General features: G+C 36.7%; 1 protein-coding gene across 1 annotated transcript in view; it reads right to left on the bottom strand.

Annotated features, from left to right (window-relative positions):
* FMN2 (formin 2) overlaps window positions 1-18,581 on the bottom strand; it is a gene marked incomplete at its 5' end in the record, with an annotated part of 185,795 nt that overhangs the window by 85,233 nt on the left and 81,981 nt on the right. The window lies entirely within an intron of this gene.

Genomic DNA, 18,581 nt, shown 5'->3' with positions numbered 1-18,581 from the left:
GATACTATGATAGGTATGTACTGTATGTACACTACTTTGGGTTATATGTTCATGTAACATTATACTTTCCTAACAATCTAGATATATTAAAGTGATTATTAAAGCTTCCACTTAAAGAGAAGTAAATGTGTCCAAAGTGTTTTTATTCCTGCCCTCTTCCTCTATTTTAAATAATTAATAATAGTGACATAATTTGTTGGGAATGTTGTCAAAATTCATATTTTAGTTCATGTATCTTTCAATATGGTAATATCATCTGATAGCTGGCTTAAATGTCATTTTTGCTATATATATTCTTTGCCAAAATGATTTCTTATGTCATGTATTCAGGGACATAAGGAAGTATTACATTAAAAATAATGAAGTATTGCATAAAGAAGACATCAGCAATTGGTTAATAATTGGCAAAACTCCCAGCAAAAAGGACAACAATAGGAAATTATAGGCTTATAACATGCTTGCCTACATTTTTAAATTACTCACAGGCGTAAGAGCGGACAACATCTAAGATTTCTTGGAAGAAAATAACAACCCTCCAGGAGAACAGAAAGGGGGCAGAAAGAAAACCAGAGGCACAAAAATATCAACTTTTGACTGATAAAACGATTTGGGAGAATTGCAAAATCAATTTATATATGCTCTGGATTGATTTTAAAAGGCTTTTGCTTCATTGCTAGATAGTTGGATCATCAAATGCTTTGAAACAATTGGTATCAGTAAAACATGTTTATAGAAAAAATAAAGAAGCAGTACAAGACAGAATTGTTGGTTGGAAATGAAAACTCTAACAATAGCTTCTAATGTTAACATTAGGACAGGCATCTTCCAGGCTGACTCATTATTACCCTTTTCTTTTGTCATTCCTATGAATCCCATTTTCAGTGATTGGACTGTTTGGATCAATATATATATATATACCTAATAACAATTCACTCTGCATTACATTCCTGATTTGATATTGACAGATAATACCTGCCCCACAGAAATAGAGGCAGAGATTTACTTCAAGTCAGACAAACTACAGGTAGTCCTCGACTGACAGCAGTTCATTTAGTGATTGTTCGAAGTTATAATGGCATTGCAAAAAGTAACTTATGACTTTTTTCACACTTATGACCATTGCAGCATCCCCATGGTCATGTGATCAAAATTGAGATGCTAGGTAACTGACTTATATTTGGCAATTGCAGGGGCCATTTTTTTTAAAAATCCCATTTATATCCTGCCCTTCTCTGAAGACTCAGGGCGGCTTACAATCTAAAGCACAATGTGCTTAGCAATAGCCTTCATTCTATGTATATGCCTGCTTATTAGGGCTTTCATCCCCCCCCCAAGCGGCCTTTTTGACAAAGTCAGCTTATGATTGCCTTTTGTGAAATTCTGGCAAGCAAAGTCAATGGGGAATCCAGATTCACTTAACAACCATGTTGCTAACTTAATAATTGCAGTGATTCACTTAACAACTGTCTGAAGAAAAAATGTAAAATGGGGCAAAAGTCACTTAACAAATGTCTTACTTAGCAACAGTAGGTTTGGACTCAATTATGGTCATAAATCAAGGACTACCTGTATCAAAGTAAAAAAGCAGGCACTGGTTGATTGGTTGATTACATAAAAACATTCAGGAACAAGCACTGATTCAAGTTAAAAAGTTGGAACTTGGATGTGCTGAAAACAGACATAAATACTGAAATAATGTAATAAAAACAAGAACGAAGTGCTAGCGAGGAAAAGCATTACATAGTCTATTTCTACAAAAGATTGAGGGGAAAGTGGATAAAGTAAAACCTGGCAATAGCTTACAACTGGAATATCAGAAAAAGAAATTGAAGGCTTGATATATATTTTTTTTGGCTGTTCAAGACCAAGCTATTCAAACTAATTCAATCAAGGCAAGAACTGAAAAATCATCAAATTATTCAAAATGCAGATTGTGCAAAGAGGCAGAAGAAACAGTAAATCGCACACACAGCTTGTGCAAGCAGATCACACAAACTTATAAACAATGACATAACACAGTCACCAAAATGATTCACTGGAACATTTGTAAAGTTATTTGCCAGTAAGGAAAAATTGGTGGGAACACAGACCTGGCTCATAACACACCAGATTTAACTTGGTTGAAAAGAGGAAAGTGCAGATAATTGATGTGACAATACCTGGAGATAGTAGAATAGAAGACAAAAGAACTGGAGACGATCACATGGTATTATGATCTGTAAATTGAAAGACTATGGTATAAACCAGCTGGGGTGGCCCCAGTGGTTACCAGCCCACTATGAAAAAAATCTTGGATGGCATTTAGAAAATCTGCACATAGACAAAATTTCATTTGTCAATTACAAATATCCTTGCTGCTCAGATCTGCATATAAAATCACTGATCTATTATGACATCCTAGGATCTTGAGAAGAAATTGATGCTTATGAAGGCCCACATTAATAACTGGCAGCTGTAGTTTCACATTTTTGTGTATTTAGTAAAAAAAAAAATCAGTCCTTTGTGGCAGGCCAGGCCAAGAAAATGTCACCACAAAGATTCCAGGAAGGGTGCTTTATTATTGAAGAATATATTAACAAGTAAATTATGACAATCTTGAAAGGTTGTCACAACCTTTTTCTACCTCCTTTTCAAGGACAACAAGATCAAGGTGGGAATATTCTTTTTCTCATGCTTTTTATTTTCCCATTTCTTCCTCTAGGCCAGAGCTACAGTATTGTACGGTATATATTTGTAGAGAGATTTATTTGTCTGTCACATTCCCCATCCTATCCCATCCCATGTTGGGAAAAGCATACAGAGCATGGTTTCTATTCCCTTTATCAACAGTGGTCACAGGTACCATTTCATTCTGTGAAATAAAGAAATGTGATCACTCTCTGTGTGTTTCATGTGACCAGAGGGAGGGGCCTTAAAATACAGCAGCTGCCAACAATCCAACATGATGCCCCATTACCTTTCCCATAGTAATGAACTGGGTAAATATGGAAAGATTTCCCCCCCCCCCACACACACATGCTTTAGTCTGATCATATTGATTTTTGAAGTCAAACTGATTTTGTTTTTGCTGTCTTCTTTTTATACATACAAACACATCCCAAATCTGTTTTATTCAATTTGGAGTGTCACACAATCTGACAGAGAGAGAGAGAGAGTTCCAACCCTCTACATAATGTGTTTTCAATGTTCTGTTGGGTTGGAAAGTATCATGACCATAAACTACTGAAACTCATGGGCAAAATAATAATATTAGCATTAGCATTATGTTTTTCCTGGTATTTGGAAATGCATGGATTTGAAGGAGGGAGATTTTGATTCCATGTCCAATCTTATGTGTGTGACCTATGCATATTTCTTAAATATTCGCTTTTCACAAAGGACAGTATATATAAGTAGAAAAGGAAAGGGTTCTATAAAGTATTGTGTCATGACCATTATATTCTTATCCATAGCAATAATGTTATACTGATATATGTTTTAAAGAAAATGCTATAAAATAAAAGGTATTTTTAGTATAAACATTTCCAATGCAGGCATCTTGAGTAAACAAGCTTATATAAATTCAAAGACATAAGTTACTGATTAAATCAGCCAAAACTTCATACACCTATACAGTTTGTTTATAAAATTTGTGGAAGTTAAATTCGTAGAGAACAAATACATTTTGTTTAAGTCAGTGTGTCGCCTTCTTGTCTGGGGGAAAGAAAAAAAAAGACCCCTGTGCGCTAATTCTTTCAGAATAAAATGTTTAAATGCAAACATGATTAGTATTGTAGACTGTTTAATCTAGAGAGATTTTGTTGCATTTCTATTTTTTTAAAGTTTTATTGATATGGGCCATACTAAGTTCTTCAGTGCTTATCTTAATTATTTAGGCATATTTATTTAAATTTGTAAAGTAATAGAGACAGGCTGAATAAAATATGAGGATCTTAGATGGATGGGCAAATATATTTTTAAAGGAAAGAATCCAGAAAAAGCCAAATCTATCAAATCTGTCCCTTAATGGATTACAGCAGTCCACACTGATAATATATAGTAGTTCTCTATGAGTAGAAACAGAATTGCAGTATGTTTCATAAAAAGGAGAAAGGATGCTTTGGAGTTCATTGGTATGTGAATGTAGCACCTGTGTGAACTTATTTAAACCAAACGTATCTTTCTTCTCCTGGTGAGGTAGCGGAGTGCTTCATTAAGTCCGTGGTTCCAAACTGTGAACCGTGGTGCCCAAGATTGCTATAGAATCGTAAACTGCTAATTCGAAGTAGTTCATAGTTTCGGTCTAGGAAAGCTGTTAAAACAGGACACTCTGAACTGAACTAAAGTTTGGGAAGCTCTGCATTAAGAAACATGAAAAGTTTTTCCTATACCATGAAAAAAAATATGGTTAATGCAACCAAAAATGATTGTACTTTTTAAAAAATGTTGAACATCACAGAGAATGATCAAAAGATGTTAAATTTACCTTGCCATTCTAAATATAACTCAGGAGTCGAAACAGAAACTCACATGTTCTCTTCAATTAAATTTGGGGGTGAAATCAAAAGTGAGTGGACTGGCGTATGTTTTCCTTAGCTATATTTCTAGTATTTGAAATGTATCAAGACAGCAAGGATTGTGGATTTTTTGGGTATGAATGTTGGTCAAAACAATTACTATAATATAATGGTAGAAGGAGAAATCTATATTTTAATGGTAGCAATAGAACAAGTCAGTGTTTGGGGAGTTGTCTTGTTGATAACATAATTTCCAGGCCTTTTAACATTTGTGCTTTTGTGCAAATTGCTAAAGCTTTGTAGTTGTGCTGATCCTTCAATATTGTTATTATATCTGTGTTTTCTTTTGTTGATTAGTTTAGTCTGTGTTTTCAAATTGTTGAGAGTGCCTCTGCTTTCAAATTGTTAGATTTACTATAGAGAAGTTAAAATTAGTAACAAATTATACAGGAAACTGCCTTATGAAATATGAGACTGAGTCAGCTAATACTGCCTAGTTAGCTGCTATTCATGAAGATTCTCCAGCTTTTCCTGATAAGCTGGACTCACCAGCTGGGAACTTGTGTATACAAAGCATGTGCAAAGTATAATCCATCTCATTCTAATGTTCAAAAAACATTATAATTTAAAACAGAATGGAAAATATTGTTTTGCAGTCAACTTTTAATTTTTTAAAATTTCATTGGTGTATAAACAATGAGGGAGCAAAAATGCTGTTTAACAAAACTAGTTATTAACTTAAACATACTCCCTTAAATAAACCATTGTCAAAAGCTTGAAAATCTTTGAAATATCAAAAGAAGTTGTATGCATGTTCTTGATGCTGCTATGAAACAAATGACAACAGGAACCAAATTTTGGAGCATCTTAAAGTAATAAATCAAATTTCTCAGACAGAATCTTGAGGAATCTATTAAAATCCTGATAAACATATGGAATCAAAACAAATTTAATTGTCTACAAACTACTGGTAGCATATTCTGCTCTACATTATAATCATTACAAATTAAAATGCAAAAACATTTATACAACCTTTTTTGAGATTCACATTATTCATAGTCTCTTCGCTCAAAAGGAAACCATGTTATCAAAATGAAACTCTTATCCCCAATATTTTTCAATACAACCAATGTACTACATTATTGTTGTCACCACTTTTCAAGAATAATTTAGAATAGCCTTCAGAATACAGTTTTAAATACTGCTGGGCTTGTCTATTTCAAAAATTCAAAAGTTTGGTGTTTTTTTTCCTTTTTGCCGGAAGTAAAATTTAAAAGAGAGAAACAGAAATAGCCAGAGTGAATAGTTTATGGGCAAATGGGATTTGTCCATTGTCTTTTTTTCTTTCTCAAATAAAAGCTAATATAGGTCAGAGTCAATCATATAGTTTTCATGGCAATCATATAGTAGTGAATTGTCCTTATTCTCTTACTGTATAAGCTTCCCTTCTATCTGTAGAAACCAACTGAATTATTCTTTCTGAATTTTGGCTTGCATATCTACAGATTGTTGCAAATTTAATCACATTCTGATACAAAAGCAAAGAACTACTACTGCCCAATTAATAACAATTATATAAAAATAATGCTTTCTACGGAAGCTTTCTAACTTGGAAGGCTTTGCCTCTCATGCAGTTCAAGCTCATCTACAAATGCTAACCAGTTCTGGTGAGAAACCAAAGTGTTCCATTTTTGAACCACGCTAGTCTACAAAGGAACAGATGTTTATTTTTATGAATGATGTGGTATATCTGGGTATCTTAGTGAATCAATGCAACTTCTATGTCGGCATAGAATGAGTCATGGCAGCATAGTAGTTAGAATGTAGCCAAACTCTGCCCACAGCCAGGAGTTTGATCTAACTGGCTCAAGGTTAAGTCAGCCTTCCAGCTTTTCGAGGTCGGTAAAATGAGGATCCAGTTTGTTGGGGGCAATATGCTGACTCTGTAAACAGCTTACAGTGTGCTGTAAAGCACTTTTTTTGTTAGCTGCGAAGTCGTGTCCGACCCATCGCGACCCTATGGACAACGTTCCTCCAGGCCTTCCTGTCCTCTACCATCTTCTGGAGTCCATTTAAGCTCACGCCTACTGCTTCAGTGACTCCATCCAGCCACCTCATTCTCTGTCGTCCCCTTCTTCTCTTGCCCTCAATCTTTCCCAGCATGAGGCTCTTCTCCAGTGAGTCCTTCCTTCTCATTAGGTGGCCAAAGTATTTGAGTTTTAGTTTCAGGATCTGGCCTTCTAAAGAGCAGTCAGGGTTGATCTCCTCTAGGACTGACCGGTTTGATCGCCTTGCAGTCCAAGAGACTCGCAGGAGTCTCCTCCAGCACCACAGTTCAAAGGCCTCAATTCTTCGGCACTCAGCCTTTTTTATGGTCCAATTTTCACTGCCATACATTGCAACTGGGAAGACCATAGCCTTGACTATACGCACTTTTGTTGACAGGGTGATATCTCTGCTTTTTAGTGTGCTGTCTAGATTTGCCATGGCTTTCCTCCCATCGTCTTTTAAGATTTTGAATAGCTCAGCTGGAATACTGTCACCTCCACTAGCTTTGTTGTTGCCCAGCTTTTCTAAGGCCCACTTCACTTCACATTCTAGCATGTCTGGCTCGAGGTCAGTGACCACCTCATTGTGATTATCAGGGATGTTAAGCTCATTCTTGTATAGTTCTTCTGTGCAATTTTGCCACCTCTTCTTAATCTCTTCTGCCTCTGTTAGGTCCCTGCCATTTTGGTCCTTTATCATGCCCATTTTTGCATGAAACATTCCCTTCATCTCTCCAATTTTCTTGAAAAGATCTCTGGTCCTCCCTATTCTATTGTTTTCTTCTATTTCTTTGCACTGTTCATTTAAGAAGGCATTCTTATCTCTTCTAGCTATTCTCTGGAATTCTGCATTCAATTGGGCGTATCTTTCTTTTTCTCCCTTGCCTTTCTCTTCCCTCCTTTCCTCAGCTATTTGCAAAGCTTCCTCAGACAGCCAATCTGCTTTCTTGCATTTCTTTTTCTTTGGGATGGTTTTGGTTGCTACCTGTTCTACAATGTTGCGAACCTCTGTCCATAGTTTTTCAGGCACTCTGTCTATCAGATCTAATATCTTAAATCTATTTGTCACCTCTACTGTATATTCAACAGATATATGATTTAATTCATACCTGAGTGGCCTAGTGCTTTTCCCTACTTTCTTCAGTTTAAGCCTAAACTTTGCAATGAGAAGCTCATGGTCTGAGCCACAGTCAGCTCCTGGTCTTGTTTTTACTGACTGTATAGAGCTTCTCCATCTTTGGCTGCAGAGCATATAGTCAATCTGATTTCTGTGTTGACCATCTGGTGATGTCCATGTGTAGAGCCGTCTCTTGGGTTGTTGGAAAAGAGTGTATGCTATGACCATCATATTCTCTTGACAAAATTCCATCAGCCTGTGCCCTGCTTCATTTTGTACTCCAAGGCCAAACTTGCCTGTTATTCTGGTTATCTTTTGGCTTTCTACTTTAGCATTCCAATCCCCCATGATGATAAGGACATCATTTTTTGCTGTTAGTTCTATAAGGTGCTGTAGGGCTTCATAGAACCGGTCAATTTCATTCTCTTCAGCACTGGTGGTTGGGGCATAGACTTGGACTATTGTGATATTGAATGGTTTGCCTTGGATTCGAACTGAGATCATTCTGTCATTTTGAGGATTGTATCCCAGTATTACTTTTCCTACTCTTTTATTGACTATGAAGGCTACTCCATTTCTTCTGAGGGATTCTTGCACGCAGTAGTATACCTGATGGTCATCTGAATTAAATTAACCCATTCCTGTCCATTTCAGTTCGCTGATACCTAAGATGTCGATGTTCAGTCTTGTCATCTCTTGTTTGACCACGTCCAGCTTTCCTTGATTCATGGATCTTACATTCCAGGTTCCTATGGAGAAAAAATCTTTCCAGCATTGGGCTTTCCTTTCACCACCAGACACATCCACAGCTGAGTGTCCTTTCGGCTTTGGCCCAGTCGCTTCATTCTTTCTGGCGCTACTAGTACTAGCCCTCTGCTCTTCCCCAGTAGCATATTGGACGCCTTCCACCTGAGGGGCTCATCTTCCAGCGTCATATCGTTTTGCCTTTTGGTACTGTCCATAGGGTTTTCATGGCAAAGATACTGGAGTGGTTTGCCATTTCCTTCTCCAGTGGATCACGTTTTGTCAGAACTCTCTGCTATGACCTGTCCATCTTGGGTGACCCTGCACGGCATAGCTCATAGCTTCATTGAATTACGCAAGCCCCTTCGCCACGACAAGGCAGTAATCCATGAAGGGGCTGTACAGCACTATGAAGCGGTATATAAGTTTAAGTGCTATTGCTATTGCTAGAATGAGCTATTTTCAGGATCTCAGATAATCTCCCTATGTTAAGTCTGGTGTCTTAAAGGTAAAGGTAAAGGTTCCCCCGCACATGTGTGCTAGTTGTTTCCGACTCTAGGGGCCGGTGCTCATCTCCGTTTCAAAGCTGAAGAGCCAGCGCTTGTCCGAGGATGTCTCCGTGGTCATGTGGCCGGCATGACTAGACACCAAAGGCGCACAGAACGCTGTTACCTTCCCACCGTAGTGGTTCCTATTTTTCTACTTGCATTTTTACGTGCTTTCGAACTGCTAGGTTGGCAGAACATGGGACGAGTAACAGGCGCTCACTCTGTTACGCAGCACTCGGGATTTGACCCACCAAACTGTCGACCTTCTGATCGACAAGCTCAGCGTCCTAACCCACTGAGCCACTGCGTCCCTTCTGGTGTCTTGCATCACCCTAAATCCTTCGCAATTTTTATAGCAAATAGGAAAAAAAAGTGTCTTAGAAAATACTTAATAAAAGTATACCAAAATCTATGCATAAACATTTCAGTTTTAATATTGTTGCTTAGAAATGAATAGAGAAGCTGGCTTCAATATAAGCATAAAATGTCTTTTAATCATAATGTCAAAAGTTTAACCAAAAAGCGTCTGCACTTTATATTCCCACAAAAGAATGGGTGTCAAACCAATAGTAGTAATGAAGACGCCATAATGATATTGTCCAGATGTAACAGTGATGATAATAGTAACATTTTACTAAGGAAATAATCTTTCTTAAATTATCTTAAGACATGCTTGTTTGGAAAATGCAATAACCTTGATCCAGGCACAGCATAAATAGTAGAAGCAAAGAGAAAAAAAAGCTATCCAAAATTTCAAAGTTAACGAAGTATTTAATACCCTCCCCTCTTTCTCTGCTTCTTTTCAGAAGAGATCATTTTGAGCTGACACTATTTCCATATGGGAGAGAGACAGTGTGTCCAGTGCTAGTAGGAGAATAAGCACGATCCTCCTTATTATTTTTATTTATCTATGGGAGAGAGACTTTTCAATTACGTGTGGCTTCTTAAAAATGTTCCGGCTACTATGCCCTTCAATGGGATGGATCAATTTAAGGATGATCAGAACTAGTATTTCAAAAATGGTGCCTACACCTTAAGAAATATTTTTGCTACAGTACAAACTATTTTCACAGCAGAATGATTGCAGATAAAAGTCCTGTTCAGTAACGCCAAAGAAGCTGTATCACTTATTGCACAGTTCACTTATAACATAAATTAAAAAAAGTCAATTTGAGTATTCTGCACTATCAAGGGTCCAGTTCGCATGGCAGCCTTTGTCTGTAAAGCTTTAGATGCTATGGTTTATTGATGTAGACAATCATGCTCTTCAGAGAATCAGGGAAGTGAAGTAACATTCTTATATGGAGTATACAATAAAAATCAATAAGCTCAAATCCTCTTCCTCCAACCCAATTCTTGCAGCAATAGAAATGAGATGGTGATGTAACAATGAAATTATGTGATCAGCTAAATTTGCAATGATGAAGGCAAACACATTACATTGATTAGATTTGTTGTGGACATGAGTAGCAATTAACTGCTTTTTATAGCAAATAATCACTGGAGAGCTAATTATAGTAGGATTTGAAGTTAATGATAGCTTCCTGGGGCTGAAGCTGTAGGACAATTTTACCATTTTACCAGACATATGCTAAAGAGGCAGATTCTTTTTTTGCATTCACTTATTTCATGTCACCATGAAACAACTGAAAATTATCACTAAAATGTAGTTCATTTATAATTGTTTTAAAAAACTTCAAAGGGATAATTCATTTTGGAGGAGATTTGATCAAATGATCAAACAAATCACCAATGCTCTTCAAACGATCAATTCAAAATTGAATTGAAATCCTTTTTGTAGATTTCAGCTGGGCATGTAATACCATCATTCCAGATAGTCTTCTCACTAAACTAAATCAGCTAGCCATGCCTGATCACACCTATAAGCAGATCATAAGCTTTCTAACAGACAGGAAGCAGCAAATGAAGCTAGGCAAAATCACATCAAATACCTGTACAATTAGCACAGCCCCCCCCAGGCTGTGTGCTCTCTCTACTTCTCTTCTCTGTATATATACCAATGACTGCATCTCAAAAGATCCCTCTGTTAAAACACTAAAGTTTGCAGATGATACAACAGTGATTGGTTTCACTTGAGACAATGAATCTGCATATAGACAGGAGGTTGAACAACTAGCCTTGTGGTGCAGCCAGAACAATTTTGAACTGAACACACTCAAAACTGTAGAAATGATAGTCAACTTTAGGAGAAACCCTACTATTGTACCACCTCTTACATTACTAGACAACACAGCATCAACAGTAGAGACCTTCAAGTTTCTAGGTTCTATAATATCTCAAGATTTAAAATGGACACCTAACATCAAAAATGACATCAAAAAAGCACAACAAAGAATGTTCTTCCTGTGCCAACTCAGAAAGCTCAGATTGCCCAAGGAGCTGCCGATACAGTTCTACAGAGGAATCATTGACTCTTTCTTTTGCACCATTATAACTGTCTGGTTTGGCACAGCAACCAAACAAGACAAGACACAGCCTTCAACGAATAGTTAGAACTGCAGAAAAAAACAATTACTACCAGCCTCCCTTCCATTGAGGACCTGAATCCTGCACAAGCAAGAAAAAGGGTTGTGGAAATATCTACAGATCCCTCACCTCCTGGATATAAACCATTTCAACTTTTTCCCTCAAGAGGACGCTATAGGGCATTGCACACCAGAATGACTCGACATAAGGACAGTTTTTTCCCCATGCCATCACTGTGCTTAACAACTAATTCCTACATTGTCAAACTACTTAGTAAAGCTGTATTACTATTATTCTCCTCATCTTTACTATTATGTAACCTTATCTTCTTATGACTATAACTTCATTGCTTGCATCTTACAATTTATATTTTTTTAGTATCTTAGTATGATTTATGTTTGCTTAGCTAGTATTCTATGATTATCACTAAGGGTTGCATCTTAAGATTTATGATGAAGTGTTGTATTTTATGATTTTTGATGAATGTATTTTTATGTTGTTTATGGTCATGATTTATCACTATTACTTGTATGTACACTGAGATCTTATGTACTGCAGACAAATTCCTTGTGTGGCCATTAAAGAATTCTATTCTATTCTATTCTATTCTATTCTATTCTATTCTATTCTATTCTATTCTATTCTATTCTATTCTATTCTATTCTATTCTATTCTATTCTATTCTATTCTATTCTATTCTATTCTATTCTATTATTTAGGGGAGTGCTGCTCTATTGGTGGTATCTCACTAATCTGTCAGACTGTTTTTAGATAGGTTTACATGAGGAGATACTATCAGTGGTGAGATTCAAATATGTGAACAACCGGTTCTCTGTGTGGATGCTGCTTCCAGAAGTCCACTCTGGGCCTGGGCAACAAAAAATTAGCTACCGGTTCTGCCAAAGTGGTGCGAACTGGCTAAATCCCACCACTGGATACTATGTATTCTATCCTTTTCTATAACTCCATTTAGCTCTGTGAAGTAGTCTGTAGCTGTTCAGATTTTTAATTCTATTCTCATTCTTACAATTTTACCAAAACAGAATTTTAAATAGTCTTTTTTTGGTCTTTGTTTTGTCTTATAGTGAGAGCCTTATTTACTGTGAAGAACAGCAAATAATGTTTTAATCCCAGAAAATGGACAATGAACTGTGCCAACAAATTATTAGCTTAAAAAAGATTAGAAGCCTGAAGATGGTGGTCTTTTAAGTCTTTAGCAAGAACTTATTTTTGCAATAATTTTTGAAAATTTTATTTTTAGTTGAAATTGGACACTCTCCACATTGGTCCAATGAGCCTGAAAAAAAACCTGTGGCACCTTCAAATAAATTGAATCAGCTCCTTAAAGTCTGTGGAGATTTTCAGTCATCCAAGTCACAGTTGTCCAAAAGATGTTTTTTTTTCCCAAAAGGCACCTGGACTTTCTTTGCTTTGCCTGAAGACATTTAGCTTCTCATCCAAGAAGCTTCTTCAGTTCTACTGAAGAAGAACTGAAGAAGCTTCTTGGATGAGAAGGAAAACATCTTCAATCAAAAAAAAAAGTCCAGTTGCCTTTTGAAAATGCACCTTTGAGAAAAACTCCTTAAAGCAAATGGACTCTCCCCCCCCTACGGGTATAGGGAGTGTTATTTTAATGATTAATAGAATAATAAAGACAAGCCATATTTGCTCAAGATTCAAAATGCTTCTTCCGAATCATGTTTGGAATGTGCACATCCATTTACAGACTATTTACTGAGCAAAATTGTTATGCTCTCTTTTCCGCATCCCTCCTACTTATTTATTTTATGATTTGGATATTATTATTATTTCCACCTTAAAGAAAATGAAGAGAAAATGATTTAAAAACTGATTGTAGCAAAATCCTTGAAGCTATCTGGCTGAAACTAAACAGGGTTAAAGTCTTCTAAAACATATACCATTTTTCTCCTATTTTGCCAAAAACTAAAACAGCTGCAGGCGTTTTGATGCTTCCCCCATAAATGCTGCGACTGAAACTTTATCAAATCACATCTTGCACCAATTGAAATAAAGCCTGGGTGCTTTTGAAATTCAAATTCAAATCAGAATTTGCAAGCTTTGAACCTTGAATCAATCTTAACTGGTTTGCACACATCTATTCAGATGGATCTACTGTATCTTAAATTTGCATCTGTTCTCCAGACTAGAATGGTATGTTTCCCCATCATTTACATATATAATACCATGATTGGGTGACCATTATTGGGTGTTACAGCTGGACAGTCTAATGAGAGATAAATAATACTCAATAAAAGTAACTACTGAAGTCACATTTTTTAAAAAAGATTTTTTTTGATTTTTAAAATGATAATGAACAAGAAAGATTTTCCTTTATTATGAAATACAATAACAAAGAAACATAATCTATATGGATTCACAAAATAATCTATTTACATGAATTTTCCATATGGCACAATGCCCCATTTAATCCCCATTTTAACAGAATCCAGCCAATGTCTTAGAATGTTTCATGAGCCAAGACTTCACATCCATCAGTAATATAGTTTATCTGATGAGGATGCAATACAGTACAGTGCATTCAGAAAGTATTCAGATTTCTTTCATTTTTGTTATGCTGCAGCCTGATTTTACAGTTGTTGAAATTCATTTTTTCTCATTAATCTACACTCAGTACCCCATAATGACAAAGTGAAAACAGAATTTTAGATATGTCTTTAATTTGTTAAAAAGAAAAAAATTGAAATATCACTTTGGCATAACTATTCAGATTCTTTGCAACAACACTTGAAATTCATCTCCGGTGCTTCACATTTCTCTTGATAGTTGCTGACGTGTTTCTATACCTTGATTGGAGTCTACCTTTGGTAAATTAAATTGATTGGGCATGATTTGGAAAGGCGCACACCTTTCCAAATCATGGCCTCACAACTGAAAATGCATATTGTAACAAAGCAAAAGCCACAAGATCAAAAGAACTGCCTGCAGAACTCAGAGATAAGATTATTGGAAGGCACAGATCTGGGAAGGCTACAATAAAATTTCTGCTGCACTGAAGGTTCCTAAGAGTACAGTGACCTTCATAATTCCCAAATGGAAAAAGTTTGGCACATCCAGGAGTCTTCTAAGAGCTGGTTGACGAGTCAAATTGAGCAATTGGGGGAGCAGGGCCTTAGTAAGAGAGGTGACCAAGAACCTGATGGTCACTCTGACTGAGCTCCAGAGATCCTGTGTGGAGATGGAAAAGAGCTCCAGAAGGACAACCATCTCTGCAGCCCTCCACTGATCTGGGCTTTAGGGCAGAGTGGCTAGATGGAAGCCTCTCCTTAGTGCGAAACACATGAAAGCCTGCTTGGAGTTTGCAAAAAAGCACCTGAAGGACTCTCAGACTATGAGGAACAAGATTCTCTGGTCTGACGAAACCAATATTGAATTGTTTGACCTCAGTTCCAAACATTAAGTGTGCAGGAAACCAGGCACCAATCATCACCTGCCCAATACCATCCCAACAGTGAAGCATGGTGGTGGCAGCATCATGTTGTGGGGGTGTTTTTCAGCAGCAGGGATGGGGAGGCTGGTCAGGATTGAGGGAAAACTGAATAGAACAAAGTACAGGGATAGCCTCAATGAAAACATGTTCCACAGTTATTAACCAGGATTTAGTGACTGTGTATTTCTTCTTAAAGGTGGAAAGAGTCCCAGAAGAAGTAGCAATAGTAGCAAATCAGACCTGAAATTCTTTGGATCCTATAATCACACACACACACACACACACACACACACACACACACACACACACACACAGTGGTCCCATCTTCTATTTAAAAGGCATCAGAACTCTGAGATAATCAAATATTCCACTTTCCTTCAGTTTAAAATCTAGACAAATCTCCTGACCCAAATATCCCCATGACAATATTGTCTCAGTGAAAAGATGTGGAACCAGTTTCACAATTGGCTATTCAGAAAACACTTGGAGTTTTCAGCTGGAGCTGAGCTCAGTTGGAATTGAGGTGCAGTTTTGGTTCCTGTAATGCTGACTCCTTAGGAACTTGATACAGAGTTGTTTTACAGCTGTTCTTTAGGAGTTTATATATTTTCACAAGACTCTGTTTGCCTATATATAGGTGTAGAACAATTATAAAACAAATATTACAAAGATAAAGCTGCGCTCTAAGCATTCTTCAAATTCTACTCATCCCTGAAAATCTTCAGGGAAAGATTTCATCCTATCCCACCATGAAATGCTGAAAATGTGATGTTCAGCATTAACTACTGTTTACCTCTAATTGCCTGCTTTATGAAAACATGCAGCAATTTCAAAGCCATTTCCTTCAGTGGCATGACCCGCGTTCAGCCTCATCCTTAGGCAATGGGTTGGATTAGTTTATTAATAAGGCTTATTCACAGACATTTCAAGGCATAAACTTCTTATCCTCAGATCCTGTGCCTGGGAGAAAAGATACCATAGGACCAATTTTGAGCGACTGAAGGTTTCCTAGCCAATATGAATGTTTTCAGAATGATAGGACACCAACATTTTTAAAATAAGGAATACATGACATTCCTTAAAAAGCAGATCCAATAAATAATAAGACATGTGTTAATAATACTTGTAATTTTTCCCAGCACTTAAAACATCAATTATAAACCTAAGCAGGAAGTATATATTGTTATACGATGACATATTTTGCTAATGTCTGGGGGGAATTGTTAAGGAAAGAGCTGGAATAATATTTACCCCATATGATTCTGATTGGAATATAAACTGAAATTTCATTTTCACAAAAGTACTGTATATTGGCAAAGGTAGATGTACCTTTAATGATTTTTTATTTTATTTAAACATGTCCTCTTTCATCTAAAAGCCTTCTAGTCCTTTGTTTTCTAATTGCTTCAATGTGGTACCTGAAGAGGAATCTGCTAGCGTTTTCTCTTCACTTACGGTTTTTCTGTTCTGATTTGACCAATGAAAACAAGTGGATTGAAAACAGCTTCATGTTATTAGGAATACATTGTTGTTCTCCCAAAACACCTTAGAAACACTGTCCATACCCATTCTTTGAATTTTTTTTACAGTCTTTCACTATTTTCCCCAAACTACCTTAAGTCTTAGCTAACAAACTGTTCAAGAAGCAGAGCAAGCGGGGATATTTTTTCTATAATTTGATGTGACATCCCAGGCCTTCCCTGGGAGGGCTATACTTCAAAGCACCTGAAGGCAGGACAAGAAGCAACGGATGAAAACTAAGGAAAGAGAGAAGCAACCTAGAACTAAGGAGAAACTTCCTGACAGTTAGAACAATTAATCAGTGGAACAACCTGCCTCCAGAAGCTGTGAATGCTCCAACACTGGAAGTTTTTAACAAAAGACTGGACAGCCATTTGTCTGAAATGGTATAGGGTTTCCTACCTGAGCAGGGGGTTGGACTACATGACCTCCAATATGAATTGAATTTCCTTCCTGCTGTATTCTCACCTAACTAGAATGCCTTTTCTTGGATAAACTAGTTTCAAAAGGCTATAAGTGTAATTATAGATTAAACAGTCTGATGAATTTACACAGCAAAGTCTAGAAAATTTTAGTTAGCAAAATCTACACCTACATTTTATTTAAACTGTAAATGGAGTTGATTTTGTGTTTTTGCCTAGCCTGGTGGAACAGTCTTAAGTCATAGGTTGGATTGCTGGTTGTACACACTTACCTGCTTCTTGAGGAAAGAATAGAAAAGTGTAGAAAAGAAAGAGCTAAGTATATTTCACAAATGCAGCTGTTCAGTTTGCACTTTGGTGGGTTCACATTGAGCAAGTGAATGACAAGATCTCAGAAACACAGAACAAAAGGGTCTGGAAGCCTGTCCTACTTTGCAGGGTTGGATATTTAAATACATCTCCAGTGGCATGAAATTATTCAGAGCCTTCCAGTTTTAAAATTAATGTGAGGAAAAGAATAAATGGATACTCATTTATCTCTATATATGCAGTTACAGGTAGTGTTTGGTTTAGATCAGGAACAGCAGTTCTGCACTGAAATTTTTGGGAAAGGAGGAATCTTCCAGCTATAAAACTATAAATATGCCAGGTTAATTTCTTTGTGTGTGCGTGTGTGCGCACATGTGTGTGCGTGTGTGCGCACATGTGTGTGTGTATGTATATGTATATATGTGTATACACACACACACACACGAAAATGGATAAATTTGTTTGGGATTGATTTTCTCATTTACAGTCCGTATATTTTTCTATGTTCAGAAATCCAGCTTGTGAACAGTCCTTGTCAAATGCCTTGTATTACTGCTGCACTCCATTTAACAAAATTAAACAAATAAATAACATAAATTAAAAAAAAGTTCTTCCTAAATATGCCCATCAAGACCAAAAGCTAAGTACTAAGCTCAAGTGAGGGGGGAAAAAACACTGCAGGAAATTTCGTAGGACAGAACAATTACTTGCACTTAATCCTAACCTCTTCAATGAGTGCCATTCATGCCATATTATTGTTAGCATTGCATGTTAAGCAAGCAAATTTTCAATCAACTTGTGTTGGCTTTACCACAGACACAGATGTTAGGCGGACTCCTTTGTTCATAAGGTTCTCATTATTAACTCAAACCAAGCTGAATATTTGACTGAAGGAAAGACCATATCATTGTTTTCAGATTTCACTCTATGACTTAACTGAACTACATCTGCCAGTTTTAGAAATACCAAGTACTTCTTGGCGCCAGTACTGGCGCCTCGATCTATGACTACCAGCCTAAATGCTTCAACTTGAGGAAGTTTAGTAACCATGAAAACAACATAAGAAAAACTTAAATTGTAATTAAAAATTGCTCACAGACTGACAGGGTGCACTAACATTTGCACTCTGTTGAATTTATTCCACCAAAGAAAAGCAAATAGAATTCACAATAAAAATAGGTGGGTTAGAAAAGCCAGAAAGATGTTTTTATGATTTATGAAGTCTGCAACATACTTGAAACCATATTTATTTAATAGGTAAGCTAGCACTATGCAGCTCTCTTCCATCTGCTTTAAATCTATTATAAGGCCTTAAGAGGCAAGAGGAATACTCCAAATATAAATATAGCTCCACTTTTCACCTTTTTACAAAGCTAGCTTTAATGTCAGTTGGGAGGGAGAAATTATAGACATCTCCAAA

Source organism: Vipera ursinii (assembly GCF_947247035.1).
Source record: "Vipera ursinii genome assembly, chromosome: 1".
NCBI classification, from domain to species: Eukaryota; Metazoa; Chordata; class Lepidosauria; order Squamata; family Viperidae; genus Vipera; species Vipera ursinii.
The sequence above is the reverse complement of the archived record's forward strand: the minus strand, read 5'-3'. Positions and strand labels throughout refer to the sequence as shown.